General features: G+C 45.9%; 1 non-coding gene across 1 annotated transcript; it reads right to left on the reverse strand.

Annotated features, from left to right (window-relative positions):
* Positions 1-1,115: 1,115 nt before the first annotated feature.
* Positions 1,116-1,253, reverse strand: LOC114816075. The gene has a single exon (XR_003763852.1). It is a non-coding gene; the product is annotated as a small nucleolar RNA SNORA7 (small nucleolar RNA).
* Positions 1,254-23,793: the final 22,540 nt, after the last annotated feature.

The following is a 23,793-nucleotide window of genomic DNA, read 5'->3' on the forward strand; positions in this document are numbered from 1 at the left end:
TCCCTATCCCACAGCGGGCTCACGATCTAGAAGGGGGAGACAGACAACAAAACAAAACAAACAGACAGGCATCGATACCATCAAAATAGATAAATAAAATTATAGATATACACATATTAATAAACTAAAATAGTAAATGTGTATAAGTATATACAAGTGCTGTGGGGAGGGGAAGGGGATAGAGCAGAGGGAGGACGTAGAGGTGATGGGGAGGGGAAGAGGAGCAGAGGGAAAGGGGGCCTCCGTCTGGGAATGGCTCCTGGAGGAGGTGAGCTTTCAGTAGGGCTTTGAACAGGGGAAGAGAGTTAGTGTTAGTTTGGCAGGTGTGAGGAGGGAGGGCATTCCAGGACAGAGGTAGGACATGGGCCAGGGGCCAACAGCGGGACAGGCGAGAATGAGACCCAGTGAGGAGGCTAGCGGCAGAGGAGCAGAGTGTGCGGGCTTGGCTAAAGAAGGAGAGAAGGGAGGTGAGGTAAGAGTGGGCAAGGTGATGGAGAGCTCACCTCTTTGGACATTTGGTGATGTCCACATCCGGTTGGACACAGTCCCTGTCCCAGGTGCGGCTCACAGTTCCAATCCCCATTTGACAGATGAGGTGACTGAGGCATAGAAAAGGTAAGTGATTTGCCCAAGGTCACACAACAGAGAATTAGCAGAGCCAAGATCACGACCCAGGTCTCCACACTCCCAGGCCCAGCCGGGCTCTTTCCATGAGGCCAAGCTGCTTCTTTGTCTTGTGCCGTCAAATCATCTCTGACCCATAGCGACTCCACAGAAACATTCATTCATTCATTCAATAGTATTTATTGAGCGCTTACTATGGGCAGAGCACTGTACTAAGCGCTTGGAATGTACAAATCGGTAACAGAGACAGTCCCTGCCCTTTGGACGCGCTTACGGTCTAATCGGGGGAGACGGACAGACGAGAACAATAGCAAGAAACATCTCTCCCAGAACACCCTACCTCCAGCTGCAATCGTTCTGGTAGTGGATCCATAGAGTTTTTTTGGTAAAATAGAGAATTGGTTTACCATGGCCTTCTTCTGCAAGGTAAACTCGAGTCTCTGCCCTCAACTCTCTCCCATGCCACTGCTGCCCAGCACAGGGGAGTCTTGACTTGTAGTAAATTGGCTTCCACTCACTAGCCGCTGCCCAAGCTAGGAATGAAATGGACAGGCCTCTGCTTGACTCTCCCTCCCGTAGCCAAGACTGGTAAACTACTGGAAACTCTCCAGGTGTGATCCTGAGAGGGGGCTGCATCTTTACGGAAGCAAAATAGAATTATTCCCCATTACTTTTTAAGTTTTAATTGGTACCCATTTATGCTTAGGCATCAGCTGGAGAGAAAAGATGTTTGATTTCTCCAGGGAGTTAAATTACTGCTGTCAGAACCATTTACTCGATGATGGTAGTGGTATTTGTTAAGGGTTTACTAAATGCCAAGTGCTTGGGTAGAAGCGAGGTCAGACACAGTGACACACATGGAACTTACAGTCGAAGAGGGAAGATGAACGGATATCTTATTCCCATTTAATAGATGAGGAAACAGGCCCAGAGAGAGTAAGCGACTTGACCCCAGTCACACAGCAGGCAAGGGGCAGAATTGGAATAAAAGCCTGGGTTGCCTGACTTTCAGGCCATGGCTCTTTCCAGGAAACCACCGGAGAAACCCTATCAAAGAAAGGAGTAAAGTTTTGTACCAAGAAGGAGAAGGAGGAAGAGGAGGAGGAGGAAGAGGATGAGAAGGAGAAGACAAAGGAAAAGGAGAAAAAAGGATGAAAGAGAAGGAAAATGAGGAGAAGAATGGGGAGAAGGAAAAGGAGGAGGAGAAGAAGGAGGAGGAGGATGAATATGGCATCTTTTAAGCACATGCTATGTGCTAAGCACTATATTCAACGCTAGGGTAGACACAAAATAATCAGGTTGCAAACAGTCCCTGTTCCACATGGGGCTCACAGTCTGAGGGGAAGGGGGGGGGTCAAATAATGAATCCCCATTTTCCCAGTGAGGGCACTGAGGCCCAGAGAAATGAAGCGACTTGCCCAAGGTCACATAGGCAAGCTCCAGCACTAGTCTCATGTGTGGTTTTGGGCAAGTCACTTCACTTCTCTGTGCCTCAGTTACCTCATCTGTAAACTGGGGATTAAGACTATAAACCCCACGAGGGACAAGGACTGTGTCCAACCCCATTTGCTTGTATTCACCCCAGGGCTTAGTACAGTGCCTGGCACATAGTAATTGCTTAACAAATTGCATTATTACAATCATTATTATTAATGTATCCTGAAGCATTAGTGAGTGTGGTTCGGCAAATTGCTTGGAAAACTCCAAGGGGCGTCCCCAGAGCTGCTGGGACTTTCAATAATGATCCCAGATTGCTGAGGGAAAAAGTTTACTCAAAGGGCAAGATCATAGTGTCAATAATAATAATAATAATGTTGGTATTTGTTAAGCGCTTACTATGTTCAGAGCACTGTTTCAAGCGCTGGGGTAGATACAGGGTAATCAGGTTGTCCCACGTGAGGCTCACAGTTGATCCCCATTTTACAGATGAGGTCACTGAGGCACAGAGAAAGTAAGTGACTTGCCCACAGTCACACAGCTGACAAGTGGCAGAGCAAGGATTCGAACCCGTGACCTCTGGCTCCCGAGCCCGGGCTCTTTCCACTGAGCCACGCTGCTTCTCAATCTAAGATGTCCTAATGGAACAAGCCCAGGCCGGGAGTCAGAACACCTGGGTTCTAATCATGACTGTGCCCCTTGCTGCTGTGTGACCTTCGGCAAGTCACTTAACTACTCTGAGCCTCAGTTCCCTCATTTGCAAAAATGGTGATGCAATACCCGTCATCCCTCCTACTTAGACTGTGAGCCCCACTTGGGACCTGATTCTCGTGTAATAATGATGATGGTATTTGTTAAGTGCTTATTATGTGCTAAGCACTGTTCTAAGTGCTGGGGTAGATACAATGCAATCAGGTTGTCCCACGTGGGGCTCACAGTCTTCATCCCCATTTTCCAGATGAGGTAACTGAGGCCCAGAGAAGTTAAGTGACTTGCCCAAGTTGTCTTGTTTTTGTCCATCTGTCTCCCCCGATTAGACTGTAAGCCTGTTGATGCGCAGGGATTGTCTCTATCTGTTACTGAATCGTACATTCCAAGCACTTAGTACAGTGTTCTGCACATAGTAAGCACTCAATAAATACTATTGAATGAATGAATGACAAGTGGCGAGCTGGGATGAGAACCCATGACCTGTGACTCCCCAGCCCGGGCTCTTTCCACTAAGCCACGCTGCTTCTCGTAGCTACTTTGGCGCTTAGTACCGTGCTTGGCTCATCGTGAACTCTTACAAAATAGCACAGAACGGAGCTGACCCCCTAGCCTGGCTGTACCTAGCTGAGGAGAAGCAATTATTCATTTATTCATTCATTCTTTCAATCGTATTTCTTGAAAGCTTACTGTGGGCAAGGCACTGTACTAAACTCTCAGTAGAGAACGATACAACAAAAATGGACACATTCCCTGCTCACAGTGAGCTTAAAGTCTGGGGGGAAAACAGACATTAATAGAAATAAATAAATTACAGCAGCATGACTTTATGCAAAGAGAATGGGTTCCTGAGATTCTTGATGCAGAGAGAATGAAAGAGTCAGAGGGACCTGAGTTCTAATCCCAGCTCTGCCACTTATCTGCTGTGTGATCTTGGGCAAGTCATTTCATTTCTCTGGACCTCAGTCAACCTCACCTGTAAAATGGGGTTTAAGATTGTCAGCATTATGTGGGACAAGGAGCGTGTCCAACCCCATTTGCTTGTATCCACCCCAGTGTTTAGTATAGCGCCTGGCAAATAGTAAGTGCTTAAAAAATACCATTATTATGATAATATAATGTAATTATGGTATTTGTTAAGCACTTACTATGTGCCAAGTACTGTTCTAAGCACTGGGGTAGATACTAGGTAATCAGGTTGTCCCACGTGAGGCTCACGGTCTTAATCCCCATTATTATCATTCTCATTATTGTTATTATTACCCCAGTGGCTATGGCAAATGTCCCCCTGAAGGAAAACCTCCATCACCCCAAGTCCTGGACACTGGAAAAATACCAAAAGACCAAGAGTAATGTCCCCCGCCTTAATGAAGAAGAAGAGAAAGCATAAAGTAGTTTACTAAATTTCAGGCCGGCATTTAAACCTACTCATGTGATTCAAAGTCATTTACTTCCTCTGAAGTATTCTGACAAGAACATATATTTCCTTGGCTATGTAGCAAGCCAAAGCCATTGTAAATAAGCCACATGAAAAAGAGCACTTTTCTTTACATTACGATTTAACCGTTAGCTGGGCCACATTGATCTCAGCTGGCCAGATCCAAGAGAAGAAGCGGGAGGTGAATCCCAGAGCGGGCCCGGCATTCATCTTCCGAGGATCCTCCTTTAGGATCAGGGAGGCGGGTTTCATTTCCTCTTCCCCTCCTTCAGCTCCTGGCTCCTACCGGAAGTAAACGGAAATGTGAGGGCATTTGGCAGGCAGTGAGGGCAGGGAGAATGTCTGTTTATTGTTATTCTTAATAATAATAATAATTATGATGATATAAAAACATAATATATTGTATATTAATATAATAATAATAACAATGTTGGTATTTGTTAAGCGCTTACTAGGTGCCAAGCACTGTTCTAAGCGCTGGGGTAGACACAGGGGAATCAGGTTGTCCCACGTGGGGCTCACAGTCTTCATCCCAATTTTACAGATGAGGGAACTGAGGCACCGAGAAGTTAAGTGACTTACCCAAAGTCACACAGCTGCTAAGTGGCCGAGCCGGAATTCGAACCCATGACCTCTGACTCCAAAGTCCGTGCTCTTTCCACTTTGATGTGTCATATATTAATTGTTATTAATATAATGTTGGATATTAATGTGATATTAATTTTATATGCATTTTGTATTATAATGTATAGTGTTAAATATTAATGTGATATTAATTTATATGTATTTTGTATTATAATGTATTGATAATAAGTGCTTACTATGTCCCAAGCATTGTCCTAAATGCTGGGGTGGATACAGAGCAATTAATCCCTGTCCCACATGGGGCTCACAGTCTTAATCCCCATTTTACAGATGAGGTGACTGAAACACAGAGAAGTGAAGTGACTTGCCCGAGGTCACACAGCAGGTAAATGACAGAGCCGGGATTAGAACCCGTGACCTTTTGAGCCCCGGGCCTGTGCTCTATTTATTATGCCATGCTTCTTCGTATTGTACTCTCCCAAGTGCTTAGTACAGTGCTCTGCACACAGTAAGTGCTCGATAAATACGATTGACTGACTGACTGAACCACCTAGAGCTAACTGGAGTTAGCGGTGGCAGGCTTGGGGCATTTGCTATTCACCCCACCCTCAACCCCAAAGCTTTTAATAATAATAATAATGCTACTCTGTGGCTTAATGGAAAAGGCATAGGCTTGGGAGTCAAAGGGTGTGGGTTCTAATTCCAACTACTGCACTTGTCTGCTGTGTGACCTTGGGCTAGCCACTTTACTTCTCTGTACCTCAGTTACCTCATCTGTAAGACTCTGAACCCCACGAGGGACAATCTGATTACCGTATCTACCTCAGCGCTCAGAAGAGTGCTCAGTACATAAGAATAATAATGTTGGTATTTGTTAAGCGCTTACTATGTGCAGAGCACTCTTCTAAGCGCTGGGGTAGACACAGGGGAATCAGGTCGTCCCACGTGGGGCTCACGGTCTTAATCCCCATTTTACAGATGAGGTCACTGAGGCGCAGAGAAGTGAAGTGACTTGCCCACAGTCACACAGCTGACAAGTGGCCGAGGCGGGATTCGAACCCATGACCTCTGACTCCAAAGCCCGTGCTCTTTCCACTGAGCCACGCTGCTAAACGCTTAACACAACCAGCGCTTAGAATAACGCTTGGTACATAGTAAGTGCTTAACGAATACCGTCATTATTATTACTCTTTAAGCGCTTACTTCGTGTCAAGTCCCTTTTGAAAAACAGGGGTATAAACAAGTTAATCGTGTTAGACACGGTCCCTGTCCCACCTGGGGCTCAGGCTCTTAATCCCCATTTTACAGATGGGGGAACTGAGTGCCAGAGAAGTGTAGTGACTTGCTCAAAGTCACACTCCAGACACGTGGCAGAGCCGGGTTTAGAACCCAAGACCTCTGACTCCCAGGCTCTAAGCCATGCTGCTTGTATATATCTAAAAAGTAGAAGCTGATGTAAATATGTACATATATTCTTCTATGTATTTATGTACATTTCTATAAATCCTATGTTCTAAAAACCTATTTTAATGTCTTCGATAATGGCTTTCCGCGTTCACGGAGGAAAGAAGAAATGAAATCCTTTAGCCGTTAGAGAGCCAAGCCACCAAAACAACTGAAATTAAGCAAGTTCTGAGGAAACGTAGTAAGTCGCGAAGGGAGGTATTAAGCGATTGCTTTGGGCAAAGCCTGCATGATAATAATAATGATTGTGGGATTTAAGTGCTTACTATGTACCAGGCTCTGTACTAAGCGCTGGGGTGAATGCGAGCTAAGCAGGTTGGACACGGTCCCTGGCCCAGGTGGGGCTCACAGTCTTCATCCCCATTTTACAGATGAGGTAAACCGAGGCACAGAAGAAATCCCTCAATTATTGTTTTAATGAGATGTTCATCCCCTTGATTCTATTTATTCCTATTGTTTTTGTCCGTCCGTCTCCCCCGATCAGACCATAAGCCCGTCAGTGGGCAGGGACTGTCTCTATCTGTTGCCGATTTGTACCTTCCAAGCGCTTAGTACAGTGCTCTGCACATAGTAAGCGCTCGATAAATACTACTGAATGAATAAGTGATTTCTTTCTGTTAATGTCTGTCTCCACCTCTAGACTGTAAGCTCGTTGTGGGCAGGGAACATATTGGCCAACTCTGTTGTCCTGTACTCATCTAGGTGCTCAATACAGTGCTCTGCTCACAGTAAGTGCTCAGTGAATACCATGAATCACTTTATTAGGGATCTGAACTGAATTCCTATATTTTTATTTATGTTGCACGATTAAGTCTCTGTAGTTTGACTGATTCGACTGGAAGCAACAAGCATATTTCTGGCTTCGTACCACCGTAGGCTGTGTGGCCTTGGGCAAGTCACCTCTCTTTTCCGTACCACAGTTCCCTCATCTGGAAAATGGGGATTGAGACCGTGAGCCCCATGTGGGACGGGGACTGTGTCCAACCCGATTTGCTTGTGTCCACCGGAGTGTTTAGTACAGTGCCTGGCACACAGTAAGTGCTTAACCAATACTACAGTTATTATAACATCACCAGGCAGTATGGTCTTATTTAAATACCATGAGAAGTAGCGTGGCTCAGTGGAAAGAGCTTGGCTTGACTTGGAAAGGCTTGGGAGTCAGAGGTCATGAGTTCGAATCCCAGCTCTGCCACTTGTCAGCCGTGTGACTGTGGGCAAGTCACTCAACTTCTCGGTGCCTCAGTTACCTCATCTGTAAAATGGGGATTAAGTGTGAGCCTCACGTGGGACGACCTGATTCCCTGTATCTCCCCCAGCGCTTAGAACGGCGCTCGGCACATAGTAAGCACTTAACAAATACCAACATTATTATTATAGGTCATTTCACTTCTCTGGGCCTCAGTTCCCTCATCTGTAAAATGGGGATGAAGACTGTGAGCACCACGTGGGATGAGCGGATTACCTTATATCTACCCAGTGCTTAGAATAGTGCTTGGCACATAGTAGGCGCTTAACGAATAACACCATTATTATTATTATTATTCTCTGTGCCTCGGTTACCTCATCCATAAAAGGGGGATTAAGACTGTGGGCCCCATGTGGGGCATGGAAATTATATATTATACATTATTTATATTAAAATCTGTCTCTTCCTTTAGAATATAAACTTGTTGTGGGTAGGGAATGTGTCAACCAACTCTTTCCTATTGTATTCTCCCAGGGGCTTAGTCTAGTCCTCGGTACCCAGTAAACACTCAATAAATACCACTGATGGCTTGACTGATTGATGTCCAGCCTGATCTACACCAGTGCTTAAGACAAAGGAAGTGCTTAACCAATATAGTGAAAAAAAAGGAAAAGACTCTGATACCGCACACCGGGGTTGGCAGGATGAAAGTGAAAGTGTGGCCTAGTGGACAGAGCACAAGCCTGGCAATCAGGAGGACCTGGGTTCTAATCCCAGCTCTTCCACCTGTCTGCCGTGTGACCTTGGGCAAGTTACTTTACTTCTCTGTGCCTCCATTTCCTCATCTTTCATTCAATCCTATTCACTGAGCGCTCACTGTGTGCAGAAGACCATACTAAGCGCTTGATGTGAAATGGAGATGAAGACCTAGAGGCCCATGTGGGACAGGGACTGGGTTCAATCCGATTACCTTGTACCTGCCCCAGCGTTTAGCACAGTGCCTGGCACATAGTAAGCATTTAACAATTACCACAGTTATTAGTTAGTAGTAGTAGAAGATGATTGGATGGAGTCCTTTTAATAATGGAGTGTGCTAAAAAATGTTTTGCTGCTCAATGCCAATTCCTAGATTTGTAACGTGCCTGGCCCATAGAAAGCATTTAACAATACCAAAATTATTATTAGTAATAGTAGTAGAAGATGATTGTAGGGAGTCTTTTTAATAATGGAGAGTTCTAAAAAAATGTTTCACCACACTTGCCAATTCCTCGATGTGAGATGTGCTTAAGCACTTAAATAAGCGCTTAACAAATACCATAAAAAAAACTGGATGAAAAAACAAGTCAGAACTGTCGGGCATAGCTTCAACGGAAGCTAAAATGGGAATGCCGATGACGCCTCTTAGCTTGGAAGGAAAGCAGGGTCGGAGGCCGTGACGACCCCCGTCTCTTCAGCCGGTGTTCCGGGAGCAGGGAATTCGTTCCGATGCTACAGATCCATTCTGGGCTAGAAATTCAGGGCAGTCCTTTCAGCGGGGACATCTCTTAATTAGAAAATTGAGGAGTAAAGGGTACGTCTAATTGTGTGTGCAGCTGAGCGCCAGGTTTACGGCTCTCTACAGTTTCAATCTGAGGTTTAATTAAAGGCTTGAAAACAAACGTCCATCTCCAGCTTGATAATTCCACCTCCTAGGCCCCCACCTCACCGCCCTCCGTGGGCCATTTCTGTGTCCACCCTACCAGAGCCCCTCCGACCGTCTCCTGGTGTTGGCCATCAGGGTCCTCTCCTGAGGGGGTCCCCCACCCTTTCTGCTGAGGAGTGGCACGGATAGAACCCGGGCCTGGAAGTCAGACCTGGATTCTAATCCCGTCTCTGCCACTTGTCTTTGTCTGCTGTGCGACCTTGGGCAAATCATTTCACTTCTCTGCACCTCAGTTACCTCATCTGGAAAATGGGGTTTAAGACCATAAATCCCACGTGGAACGTGGACTGTGTCCAAACTGATTGACTTGTACCTACCCCAGTGTTTAGAACAGTGCTTGGCACATAGTAAACACTTAATAATACCATAAAAAAAGAAAGTGTAGCATGAATTTGTTTATTCAGCAAGTGCTTAACCAATATAGTGAAAAAAAGGAAAAGACTCTGACACTGCACACCGGGGTTGGCAGGATGAGAGTGAAAGTGTGGCCAGTTCTGATGGAGGCAGAGGGAGGATCCCGGGCTCGAGAGTCAGAGGACCTGGATTCTAGTGTCGGCTGTCTCATTTACCTTCTGTATGACCTTGGATGAGTCTCTTAACCTCTCTGTGCCTCAAGTTCCTCATCTGTGAATGTATTGAATTGATTAGACTGTAAGCCCGTCAAAGGACAGGGACTCGCTGTTACCGATTTGTACATTCCAAGCGCTTAGTACAGTGCTCTGCACATAGTAAGCGCTCAATAAATACTATTGAATTAATTTGATCCGACGCCATGGATAGACACCCTCCTGTTTGGCGAATTTCTTAAAAGGGGTGATTTTAGAGGTGGTTTTAGCAAAGTCAACAAGCAAAAGCAAGTCAATCAAGATTTGGTCTAGGCACTGCTAGCAAAGTGGGAATGGGGCAGGGAGAAGAAATAGGATAGATTAGGATTCTGTCTGTGATTTTTGAGAGGATACACAGGCCCATATGAGAAACATTGCCAAAAAAACTCTCCAAACCTCCTCCTGTCACCTCCCTGGAGCCCACCCATTTCCCCCCAATTTTCCTGGGGCTCCCCCTCCCAGCCTCATAGCAATTATGTACAGATCAGGAGCAGTGTGGCCTAGTGGATAGAGCATGAGCCTGGGAGTCCAGAGATCCTGGGTTCTAACCCCAGCTCTGTCCCTTGTCTGCTGTGTGACCTCAGGCAAGTCATTTAACTTCCCTGTGCCTCAGTTACCTCAGCTGTAAAATGGCGATTAAGACTGTGAGCCCCATGTGGGACATGGACTGTGTTCAACCCAATTACCTTGTATCTCTCCCAGTGCTTAGAACTGCGCTTGGCACATAGAAAGGGCTTAACCAATACCACAGTTATTATTATTATCAGTAATTTATTTATTTATATTAATGTCTGTCTCCTCCTCTAGACTGTAAACTTCTTGTGGGCAGGAAATGTGTCCGTTATATTGTTGTTATTGAGAAGCAACGTGGCTCGCTGGAAAGAACCCGGGCTTGGGAGTCAGAGGTCATGGGTTCTAATCCTGGCTCTGCCACCTCTCAGCTGTGTGACCTTGGGCAAGTCACTTCACTTCTCGGTGCCTCAGTGACCTCATCTGTAAAATGGGGATGAAGACTGTCAGCCCCACATGGGACAACCTGATTCCCTTATATCTCCCCCAGCGCTTAGAACAGTGCTTGGCACATAGTAAGCGCTTAACAAATACCAACATTATTATTATTATTATCGTACTTTCCCGAGAGCTTAGTCCAGTGCTCTGCACACTGTAAGCGCTCAATAAATACAATTGATTGACATTGACTGGGCTGGGTTCTCACTGCTCACCTCCCCCAGCCTTGCTTCCAGTGATTAATCCACGTTTTACACTTACCTCAGTTATCTCAGTTACCTCATCTGTCAAACAGGGATTGAGACCGTGAGACCCATATAGGACAGGGACTGTGTCCAATCCATTCATTCATTCAATAGTATTTATTGAGCGCTTACTATGTGCAGAGCACTGTACTAAGCGCTTGGAATGAACAAGTCGGCAACAGATATCCGATTTGCTTGTATCCACTCCGGGGCTTAGTACAGTGCCTGGCACATAGTAAGTGCTTACCAAATACTATAATAATCATTATTATTATTACTACAATGTGAAAACTGAGACCCAGAGAAGTGAAGTGACTTGCCCAAGGCCACACAGCAGATGTGGTGGAGACGGGATTAGAATCCATGTCCTTCTGACTCCCAGGCCCGTGCTCTATCCACTATGCCATGTTGGAGCAGGTCAGTACAGTATGAAAGAGTTATTAGACCAGTTCTGATGGAGGCAGAGGGAGGATCCCAGGCCCGAGAGTCAGAGGACCTGGGTTCTAGTGTCAGCTGTGTCATTCACCTTCTGTATAACCTTGGATGAGTCACTTAGCCTCTCTGTGCCTCAGTTTCCTCATCTGTGAAATGTGAATCCAATACCTCTTCTCCCTTCCCCTTAGACTGTCCATATGGGCCAGGGACTGTGTTGGGCTTGATTATCCTGCATCTACCCGAGTGCTCGTGTCATAATCAACCCTTAATAAATACCATCATCATCATCATCATCATCAATCAAATAATTCTCAAGCAGCAGTAATTTAACTCACTGGAGAAATCAAACATCTTTTCTCTTCATCTTAAGCTTAGGCAGAAATAGATGCCAATTAAAATGATAGAAGTAGTTGGGAATAATTTATTTTACTTCATTAAAAAAGCAGCATGGCGTACTTGAAAGAACACGGGTCTTGGAGTCAGAGGACCTGAGTTCTAGTCCCAACAATGCTACGTACCTGCTGGGTGGCCTCGGGCAAGTCAATTAACTTCCCTGTGCCTCAGTTACCTCATCTGTAAAATGGGGATTCAATACTGTCCTCCTTCTCCCTTAGCCTGTGAGCCCCATGTGGGGAAAGGATTGTGTCTAACTAGATTATCCTGTATCTTCCCCAGCAAGTGGCACCTAGTAAGTAAGTGCTCAATAAATAATACTGATAATAATAATAATTGTGGCATTTATTAAGCACTTACTATGTGCTGAGCACTGTTCTAAGGTAATTAGTTTGGACACAGTCCCTGTCCCACATGGGGCTCACAGGCTTGATCCCCATCTGAGGCATAGAGAAGTTAAGTGACGTGTCGAAGGTCACACAGCGGATATGTGGCAGAGCCAGGATTAGAATAATAATGTTGGTATTTGTGAAGCGCTTACTACGTGCAGAGCACTGTTCTAAGTGCTGGGGGAGATACAGGGTAATCAGGTTGTCCCACGTGAGGTTCACAGTTCATCCCCATTTTACAGATGAGGTAACTGAGGCCCAGAGAAGTGAAGTGACTTGCCCACAGTCACAGAGCTGACAAGTGGCAGAACCGGGAGTCGAACCCATGACCTCTGACTCCGAAGCCCAGACTCTTTCCACTGAGCCACGCTGCTTCCCAACTCATGTCCTCTAACTCACAGACCCATTCTCTTTCTACTAGGCTACGCTGCTTCCTTCATCATGTTTCTCCATCATTCTTGTTCCGTTTATAATTTTGCAGATCCCAGTACTGCCCAAATTAAAGGAGATTCTTCCAGACCCATTATCCCCGTACGCTTAATCGTTCGAGTGCCTGTGCATTCGTTGGTCCCATGGAACACGGGCAGAGAAGCAGCGTGGCTCAGTGGAAAGAGCACGGGCTTTGGAGTTAGAGGTCATGGGTTCGAATCCCGGCTCTGCCACTTATCAGCTGTGTGACTTTGGGCAAGTCACTTAACTTCTCGGTGCCTCAGTTACCTCATCTGTAAAATGGGGATGAAGACTGTGAGCCCCACGTGGGACAACCTGATTCCCCTGTGTCTACCCCAGCGCTTAGAACAGTGCTCGGCACACAGTAAGCGCTTAACAAATACTTCTTTTTTTTTTTTTTGCTCTGAACCACGGAACTCGGCAGCTGGAGCTTAGCAGAGGGAAACGGAATCCATGCCATAACAGTATAATAATAATTATTATGGTATTTGTCAAGCGCTTACTATGTGCAGAGCTCTGTTCTAAGTGCTAGGGTAGATACAAGGTCATCAGGTTGTCCCACCTGGGGCTCACAGTTTTAATTCCCATTTTACAGATGAGGTAACTGAGGCACAGAGAAGTTAAGTAGCTTGCCCAAGTTCACACAGCAGCCAAGGAGCTGAGCCAGGATCAGAACCCATGTCTTCATTCAATTCCTGTGTGCAGAGCACCGTACTAAGCGTTTGGAATGTACAATTCGGAATGTACAATGTCTTCTGACTCCCAAGCCCGTGATCTTTCTACTAAGCCACGAGAGTTCTTATCGAAATGTGGTGGGGCCATCTGTCAATCAGTCAATCACGCTATATAGTTTATATTCCAAAAATACCAATTAATCTATCATATTTATTGAGCACTTACTGTGGGCAAAGTACTGCGTTAAGTGTTTGGAAGAGTACATTATAATAATCTAACAGTCACATTCCCTGCCCACAACAAGCTTGAAATCTAGAGGGGGAGACAGACATTAATATAATGTTTGTCATTCATTCAATCATATTTATTGAGCACTTACTGCATGCAGAGCACTGTACTAAGCACTTGGGAGAGTACGACAAAACAATAAAGAAGCACATTCCCTGCCCACAACGAGCTGAGAGCCTGTAGATAATAAATCATAATAATTAATGATGGTATTTGCTAAGCGATTACTATGTGCCAGGCACTGTTCTAAGTGCTGGGGTAGATACAAGGTCATCAGGTTGTCCCACGTGGGGCTCACAATCTCAATCCCCATTTTACAGATGAGGTAACTGAGGCACAGAGAAGTTAAGTGACTTGCCCAAGATGACACAGCAGACAAGTGACGGGCCTAGGATTAGAACCCGCGACCTCTGTTTCCCAAATCCTTGCACAAAACACTAGGCCATGCTGCTTCTCTAATACAATCCCTGCCCCGGGGGGAGCTTACAGTCTCACGAGGGAGACAGATATTAAAATAAATTTCAGGTCAGAGGGGTCAGGTCGGAGCGTGAAGATAGCGTACACAAATTCTATTTGGAGCTTTGAGTCCCTAGGTATTCAGGGGCTGTGGGAGAGTTGCCGTAGATGACCTTCTGGAAGAGATGTGATTTCAGAAGACGCTTAAAGATGGAGAAAGTGGACAATGGCTGATTTTAGGGGAGGAATTTCCAGGAAGACATCAGCAGCAACAGAGAAGTGAACAAAGCGCAGTAAACAGTTTGGAACAGAGCAGGTAAGCTGGGTTGTAGTGTTCTTGGATCAGATTAATTGAGAATATACTGTGAGCAGGGCACTTAGAAGAATAAAATATAACAGTAAGCAGACGCGTTCTCTGCCCACAAAGAGCTTACAGTCTAGAGGGAGAAGACCAAAGAGAAGGAGAGCCAAGGGAGCTCACTGAGTGTGGTAAAGCTGATGGTCAGAACCTCCTATTTAATGCAGAGAGAACTAGGCAATTAGTGGAGGTGTTTGAGAAGTGGGAAGACTAGCATAGGATGATGTTTTATTCATTCATTCATTCAATAGTATTTATTGAGCGCTTACTATGTGCAGAGCACCGTACTAAGCGCTTGGAATGTACAATCCCTGCCCTTTGATGGGCTTACAGTCTAATCGGGGGAGACAGACAGACAAGAACAATGGCAATAAATAGAATCAAGGGGATGAACATTTCATTAAAACAATAGCAAATAAATAGAATCAAGGTGATATACATCTCATTAACAAAATAAAGAGGGTAATGAAAATATATACAGTTGAGCAGATGAGTACAGTGCTGAGGGGAGGGGGCGGGAGGGGGGAGGAGCAGAGGGAAAGGGGGGGGAAAGAGGGTTTAGCTGAGGAGAGGTGAAGCGGGCGGTAGAGGGGGAGCAGAGGGAGCAGAGGGAAAAGGGGAGTTCAGTCTGGGAAGACCTCTTGGAGGAGGTGAGCTTTAAGTAGGGTTTTGAAGAGGGGAAGAGAATCAGTTTGGCGGAGGTGAGGAGGGAGGGCGTTCCGGGACCGCGGGAGGACGTGGCCCGGGGGTCGACGGCGGGACGGGTGTGAACGGGGGACGGTGAGGAGGCGGGCGGCGGAGGAGCGGAGCGTGCGGGGTGGGCAGTGGAAAGAGAGAAGGGAGGAGAGGTAGGAGGGGACAAGGTGATGGAGAGCCTCGAAGCCTAGAGTGAGAAGTTTTTCTTTCGCGCAGAGGTCGATAGGCAACCCCTGGAGGTTTTTAAGAAGGGGAGTGGCGTGCCCAGAGCGTTTCTGCAGGAAGATGAGAATTGAAGAAGAATAGACTGGAGTGGGGAGAGAGAGGAGGAAGGGAGATCAGAGAGAAGGCTGACACAGTAATCTAGCCGGGATATTACAAGAGCCCTTAACAGTAAGATAGTCATTTGGGTGGAGAGGAAAGGGCAGATCTTGGTTTCAGAAAAATGATCCAGGCCGAAGAGTGAAATGAAGACTGGAGAGGTTAGAGACTGGAGGCAGGGAGACCAGAGAGGAGGAAAATGGAGTAGTTGAGTTAGGGTGTGAGAAGTAAGTAGGTCAGCACGGTAGAAGTTGGGGTGGAGGGGTAGGGATGGACTTGCCCTGTAGACAGGATTTGGTAGTTAGCAGAGGAGTTAAGGACACTGCCAAGCTGTGGGCTTGAGAGACATGGAGGATGGTGCTGTCATCTACTGGGATGGGAAAGTTAGATGAAAAGATTTTGGAAGGGAGGTCGAGGGGCTTTGTTTCGGACACGTTACTTTTGAGGTGTCGACCGAACATCCAAGTAGAGATGTCTTGAAGGTAGCTGGAAATGTGAGGTTGTAGAGGAGAGAGCTTGGGACAGGAGAGGTAGATTTGTGAATCATCTGTGAGGAGCTGATACTTGGAGCCTTGATTAAGCTCGAACTGAAGGGGATCCAGAACTGCACCCTGAGGAAAACCCACAGTCAGGACTTGGACGGAAACATATGAGCTGGCGAAAGACACCGAGAAGGCATGCTAAGAGAAGTGAGCGTGAGTTCGATCGGTCGCTCGGTTTGTATTTATTGAATTGTTACAATTCTACAAAACAACAGAATTAGCAGAAATGTTCCCGGCCCATTACGACAAGATCGGCCTGATGTCTGGATTTCTGCCAGCAGCTTGAGGGCGGAGGAAGTGTGATGTGGAGGTATCTAGGGCTACTGGTTTATTCAATCCTATTTATTGAGTGCAAAGCACTGTACTAAGCACTTGGGAGAGTACAATACACAATAAAGGGACATATTCCCTGTCCACGGTGAGTTTACCTAGATAGGCGAAGGGGCAGAGGAATGAGGGAGCTCAATTTAGTAGAGAGGGAGGTGTTGAGCATGTAGATTTATATGGAGCAGAAGCATGGCATAATGGCTAGAATACGGGCCCTGAGGTCAGGTCATGGGTTCTAATTCTGGCTCCGTCACTTGTCTGCTGCGTGAACGTGGGAAAGTCACTTCATTTCTCCGGGCTTCGGTTGCCTCATCTATAACATAGGGTTTGAGACTGTGAGCCCCATGTGGGACAGAGACTGTGTCCAACCCAATTTGCTTGTATCCACCCTAATGCCTCATACATAGTGAGCGCTTAACAAATACAGTAATTATTATATGTCAGAGAAGGTATGGTTATGATATATTTTATGGAGACCAAATGGGGCATGATGACTTTAGAAAATTGGATGGGACACAAGATCAGAGGTCTCTGAGGGGGAAGAGGACAGATTTCTACTTTTTTATGTGCTTACTTTGTGCCACACACTTCCCTAATGGCTGGAGTGGTTATAGCTAATCAGATTAGACACAGTCCCTGTCCCACATGGGGCTCACACCCTTAATCCCCAATTTCCAGATGCGGTAACTGAGGCCCAGAGAAGTGAAGTGACTTGCCAAGCTCACACAAAGGACAAGTGACAGAGCCGGGAGTAGAACCCAGGTCCTTTCGACTCTCAGGCCCGGGTTCTATCCGCTAGGCCATGCTCTTTCTCAGATAATAATGTTGGTATATTTTAAGCGCTTACTATGTGCAGAGCACTGTTCTTGTCAGTTGTGTGACTGTGGGCAAGTCACTTAACTTCTCTGTGCCTCAGTTACCTCATCTGTAAAATGGGGATTAAAACTGTGAACCCCACGTGGGACAACCTGATGACCATGTATCTACCCCAGTGCTTAGAACAGTGCTCTGCACATAGTAAGCGCTTAACAAATATCAACATTATATTGGTATATTGTACACTGCACAAGCGCTCCACACACAGTAAGTTCTTGATAAATATGATTCCTCTATAATGTAAGCTTATTGTGGACAGGGTTGTGTCCGTTTGTTATTTTGTACTCTCTCAACCCCTTAGTACAGTGCTCTGCCCACAGTAAGCGCTCAATAAATACGATTGAATGAATTCAAGTAGAGTGCTCTGCACAGAGTAAGCGCTCAATAAATATAACTGATTGAATTCAGAATGAATGAACTATGTTCCTCAGTCAGTTTTAAACCCACAGACATTCTCACTCCTCAACTCCGCTGACCTCCCGCTCCACCCCACCTCCTCCACTCACCAACTCGGACCCATATTCGAACTCATCACCTTTGGTCACTGTACAATCTCTACCCTCACCGACTGTGAAATCCCTCTATGTGACCACAACTTCCTCACCTGCCTTCTTTCCCACACGCTCTCTCCCCACACATCTGAGCAGGGAAGCATCGTGGTTCAGTGGAAAGAGCCCAGGCTTGGGAGTCAGAGGTCATGGGTTCCAATCCCGGCTCTGCCACTTGTCAGCTGTGTGACTGTGGGCAAGTCACTTCACTTCTCTGTGCCTCAGTTCCCTCATCTGTAAAATGGGAATTAAGACTGTGAGCCTCACGTGGGACAACCTGATTACCTTGTATCTACCCCAGCGCTTAGAACAGTGCTCTGCACATAGTAAACACTTAACAAATACCAACATTATTATAAGAGAAGCAGTGTGGCTCAGTGGAAAGAGCACGGGCTTTGGAGTCAGAGGTCATGGGTTCAAATCCCGGCTCGGCCACTTGTCAGCTGTGTGACTGTGGGCAAGTCACTTCACTTCTCGGTGCCTCAGTTACCTCATCTGTAAAATGGGGATTAAGACTGTGAGCCCCACGTGGGACAACCTGATTCCCTTGTGTCTACCCCAGCGCTTAAAACAGTGCTCGGCACATAGTAAGCGCTTAACAAATACCAACATTATTATTCTGTACTCTCCCAAGCGCTTAGTACAGTGCTCTGCAAACAGTAAGCTCTCATTAAATACCACTGATTGATTGATTGATTGATCGATCGTAGACTTTATCTCCCTGGTTCTTCCCAGTAAACATCTCCACTTCCTTTGCCCTGGAGATAACCTGTTCTTACTGGTTCGGGTCAGTGTACTGGTTTGGGGAATTTCAGGGCTTGGTTTGCCACCCCTGCAGTTTTCCAAAGCCCACCTTTAATTTGGTTTTCAAGTTGGATCTCGCTTCATTTTTTTCTGCCCGTTTTCCTAACCTCTCATGTCTTTTTGCAGGTTTTCTCTTTCTTTGTTGGTGTCGGCTCTCCCTCCCATTTTAATATCCCTGAATTTAATTAACCTCCCACTTATCTAAATCATTAAAACAAGAACAGAAAAAACTCTCAGCCAGCACCAGTGGTCTTCCACTGGACATATTTTTCCTTCAGCCTTGCTCCCTTCGATCATCTAGGCAGGCTTCAGTTCCCAGGATGGCCCTCTGTTCAAATACACTGGAGCTCATTCTTTCTGTAGCGGAGGCACAAAAGTCATGATATTTAAAGCTTTGTTAAAGCCTCACTCCATTATGGCTTCCTTCCCTTCGTGCAACAGAAAAAGAATACGTTTGTTCTAATTCGTTTCCTCATGGATCCAACCCCTCAATAATAATAATTATGGTATTTGTTAAGCGCTTACTATGTGCCAGACACTGTAATAATAATAATAATAATGATATTTGTTTAGAACTGACTATATGCCAAGCATTGTCCTATGCACTGGGGGTCGATACTAATCAGGCTGTCCCACATTGGGCTCATGGTCTTAATCCCCATTTTACAGATGAGGTAACTGAGGCACAGAGAAGTGAAGTGACTCGCCCAAAGTCACACAGCTGATAAGTGCTGGAGTCGGAATTAGAACCCATGACCTCTGACTCCCAAGCCCATGTTCTTGCCACTAAGCGACGCTGCTTCTGTAGTAAACTTGTTGTTGTTTCTGGGGTGGAAACAAGAAAATTGGGTTGAACACAGACCCCGTTCCACGTCGAGCTCACTGGTTTCATTCCCATTTTACAGATGAGGGAACAGAGAAGTGAAGTGACTTGTCCAAAGTCACACAGCATTCATTCAGTCGTATTTCATTTGATCGTATTTATTGAGCACTCACTGTGTGCAGAGCAGACAAGTGGCCGAGTCAGGATTAGAACTCAGGTCCTTCTAACTCCCAGGCCCATGCTCTATCCACTAGGCCAAACTGCTTCTCACCTTTCCCTTCTTCAGCAGGTTGGCTCTCTTTTTTAAGGCAGGGGTTAAGTGCTTACCAAGCGCTCTACTAAGCCCTGAGGTGTAGATTCAATTCTCAAGTTGAACATAGCCCCTGTCCCATTCGGGTCTCACGGTCAAAAGGGAAGAAGAAAAGAGGATACTAAGGTACAGAAAAGTGAAGTGACCTGTGCAAGGTCACACAGCGATAAGTGGTGGAGCAGGGCTTAGAACCCAGGCCCTCTGACTCCTAGGCCTGAACTCAGAAGAGAAGCGGTATGGCGTAGAGGATAGAGCACAGGCCTGGAAGTCAGAAGGTCATGGGTTCTAGAGAAGCAGTGTGGTTCAGTGGAAAGTCAGAGGTCATGGGTTCGAATCCCCGCTCCGCCATTTGTCGGCTATGTGACTGTGGGCAAGTCAATTCACTTCTCTGGGCCTCAGTTCCCTCATCTGTAAAATGGGGATTAAGAATGGGAGCCTCTAGAGAAGCAGCGTGGCTCAGTGGAAAGAGCACGGGCTTGGGAGTCAGAGGTCACGGGTTCAAATCCCGGCTCGGCTATTAGTCAGCTGTGTGACTTTGGGCAAGTCACTTAACTTCTCGGTGCCTCAGTTACCTCATCTGTAAAATGGGGATTAAGACTGTGAGCCCCACGTGGGACAACCTGATTCCCCTGTGTCTACCCCAGCGCTTAGAACAGTGCTCGGCACATAGTAAGCACTTAACAAATACCAACATCATTATTATTATTATTATTACCCTGTATCTCCCTCAGCACTTAGAAGAGCGCTCTGCACATAGTAAGCGCTTAACAAATACCAACATTATTATCTCAGCTCTGCCCCTTATCTGCTGTGTGACCTTGGACAAGTCACTTCACTTCTCTGCTACCTCTAATATTGTACTCTCCCAAGCACTTAGTACAGTACTCTGCACATAGTAAGTGCTCAATAAATACCACTGATTGACTTCATTTCTCTGTGTCTCAGTTCCCTCATCTGTAAAATGGGGATGGCTACCGTGAGCCCCACGTGGGACAGGGACTGTGGCCAACTCAATTTGCTTCTATCCACCCCAACACTTAGTACAGTGCCTGGCATACATTAATCTCTTAACAAATGCAGTAACAATAATAATAACAATGACTCCACTAAGCCATGCTGCTTCTCTTCTGAGAATTTGGCAGATTAAATGATGTCTTTTTTTTTTTTAAGAGCTGGAAAAGCTAGCAAAGAATGAGCCTAAATGTTTAATCATCCTGATGAACATCAGATCTGTCAGTATTAGGCGTTTTAAGACCAGAGGCCTGATAAGAATCAAAAGTGCCAGGTGGAACTCTCGGGAAACAATTCAAGCAGATCTGTGGTGCCTATCATCCTTTTAATCAATTAATCAGTGGTATTTATTAAATGTTTACTGTGTGCACAGTACTGAACTAAACACTTGGGAGAATATAATAGAGTTTGTAATAATAATAATAATAATTACGGTATTTGTTCAGCGCTATTTGCCAGGCACTGTACTAAGCAAATTTGCTTGGATACAAGCAAATTGGGTGGGGGACAGTCCCTCTTCCACGTGAGGCTCGCAGTCTCAATCCCCATTTTACAAATGAGGTAACTGAGGCACAGAGAAGTTAAGTGATTTGACCAAGGTCACACAGCAGCATGGTGCATGGTACAGCATAGTATAGTGGATAGAGCACGGGCCCGGGAGTGAAAAGATCATGGGTCCTAAACCCGGCTCCACCACTTTTGTGCTGTGTGATCTTGAGCAAGTCACTTCACTTCTCTGTGCCTCAGTTACCTCATCTGTAAAATGGGGATGAAGACTGTGAGCCCCACGTGGAACTACCTGATTACCTTGTATCTATCCCAGCGCTTAGAACAGTGCATGGCACATAGTAAGCGCTTAACAAATGCCATTATTTCAAAGGATGGGTTCAGCAGATGAAGACAGGCAAGAATCTTCTCTAATTGCAGGGAGTCAATGTCTTTGCTTTCCACTCTACTCACCAAAATGTTGGTATTTGTTTGGTATTTGTTAAGCGCTTACTATGTGCAGAGCACTGTTCTAAGCGCTGGGGTAAACACAGGGGAATCAGGTTGTCCCACGTGGGGCTCACAGTCTTAATCCCCATTTTACAGATGAGGGAACTGAGGCACAGAGAGGTTAAGTGATTTGCCCACAGTCACACAGCTGACAAGTGGCAGAGCTGGCATTCGAACTCATGAGCCCTGACTCCAAAGCCCGTGCTCTTTCCACTGCGCCACGCTGCTTCTGTGCTCTGCACCAGGTGCTTAATAAGCACTATGGATAGATTTCGATAACCTTTCGATAACTCAACAAAAACTACTGTGTGCAGTAGAGAATGGACATAAAGAAGGAAAACACAGAGGGAAGCAATGAAAATGTACAGGGATGGATTGGAACAATTAAGATGCTTCAGCCTGGAAAGATAAAGACTGAGAGGAAATGTTTCTTTTCTCCCTGAACTGTTTCTTCTGGCCTCCCTTCGGCCTGGAATTCCCTCCCAGTTGCCAAAGTGTCCTCTTCTAGACTGTAAGAACGTTCAGGACAGTTCTCGGCCCAAAGTAAGCGCTCAATCAATGTGATTGACTGATTGACTACTTTTACCATTTTTTCATTCAATCATATTATCAGGTCTTCCTCACTCGATTCTTCTCCCCAGCTCCTAACCTCCAAACTCGCACCTCCACACGTTTACGTCACCTCTGCGCTTACGCACTCATCAGCCTCCATAGCACTCAAATTCTTCCGGCCTTAGTGCTGTCATCTGAACAACGGGGAGAAGCAAAGTGGCCAAGTGGAGAGACCGCGGGCCTGGCAGTCGGAAGAGCCTGGGTTTCTAATCTTGTCTCCAGTACCCATCAGCTACGTGACTTATGGCAAGTCACTTGATTTCTACAGGCCTCGATTACCTTGTTTGATTAAAAGTGTGAGCTGCATGTGGGACATGGACTTTGTCCAACCTGATTATCTTGAATCCACCCCTGTGTTTAGTACAGTGCCTGGCACGTAGTAAACTCTTCATAAATACCGTTTAAAAAAAATTCCTGCTCTCCCTACCTTTTAGATTGTAAGCCCGCATAGAAGAGGGACTGTGATCTGATTATCTTGTCTTTCCCTTAATGCCTAGCACAAGGCTTAGTACAAAGCATGTGCTGAATAAATATGATTAAAACCAAAAGACTGGATCTTTCTTTCCTTTCCAACAGGTTGCTCTCCCATCCCTTAGTCATCCTGGAAAGTCTCAAGAGTGGATTTCCATGCCTTTGGCTTACTGGTAGTCTTGTATCTACTCGACTGCTTAGCACAGGGTTTGGCACCTAGTAAGCACTTTCTTTTTTTTTTTTTGGTATTCGTTGAGCACTTACTATGTGCCAGGCACTGTACTAAGCACTAGAGTAGATACAAAGTTGTCAGGTTGGACACAGTCCCTGTCCCACATGGAGCTCGAAGTTTTAATCCCCATTTTACACACTAAATAGCTGAGGTAGAGAGAAGGTAAGTGACTTGCTTAAGGTCACACAGCTGACAGACAAGTAGTAGAGCCCGGATGAGAACCCAAGTCCACTGACTCCCAGGCCTGAGTGTATCACATTTAGTAGTTGCTAAATAAATACCATTCCTACATAACTACAATTCTACTTTTCATCCAGTTCACTCCATGTTGATGGAATTTTCCAGACTTCATCCTGCTTCTCCCATAAAGAGTGACAAAAGGAGAAGGGAGAGAGCTGGCCTGGGATTGCTTCCGGGAGGAACTTGAAAGGGGACTGGGAGAGTAGCCGAGGAGAGACCAGTCCCGGGAAAATCAGTGGAAGGGCATCAGAAACAAAAATGTTGGTATTTGTTAAGTGCTTACTATGTGCAGAGCACTGTTCTAAGCACTGGGGAGGATAGAAGATGATCAGGATGTCCCATGTGGGGCTCACGGTCTTCATCCCCATTTTACAGATGAGGTAACTGAGGCCCAGAGAAGTGAAGTGACTTGCCCACAGTCACACAGCTGACAAGTGGCAGAGCTGGGATTCGAACCCATGACCTCTGACTCCCAAGCCCGGGCTCTTTCCACTGAGCCGCGCTGCTTCTCTAGTAGCCCCTGTTCACTGTCCCCACT

The sequence above is a fragment of the Ornithorhynchus anatinus genome, chromosome 1 (assembly GCF_004115215.2).
Source record: "Ornithorhynchus anatinus isolate Pmale09 chromosome 1, mOrnAna1.pri.v4, whole genome shotgun sequence".
Lineage (NCBI taxonomy): Eukaryota > Metazoa > Chordata > Mammalia > Monotremata > Ornithorhynchidae > Ornithorhynchus > Ornithorhynchus anatinus.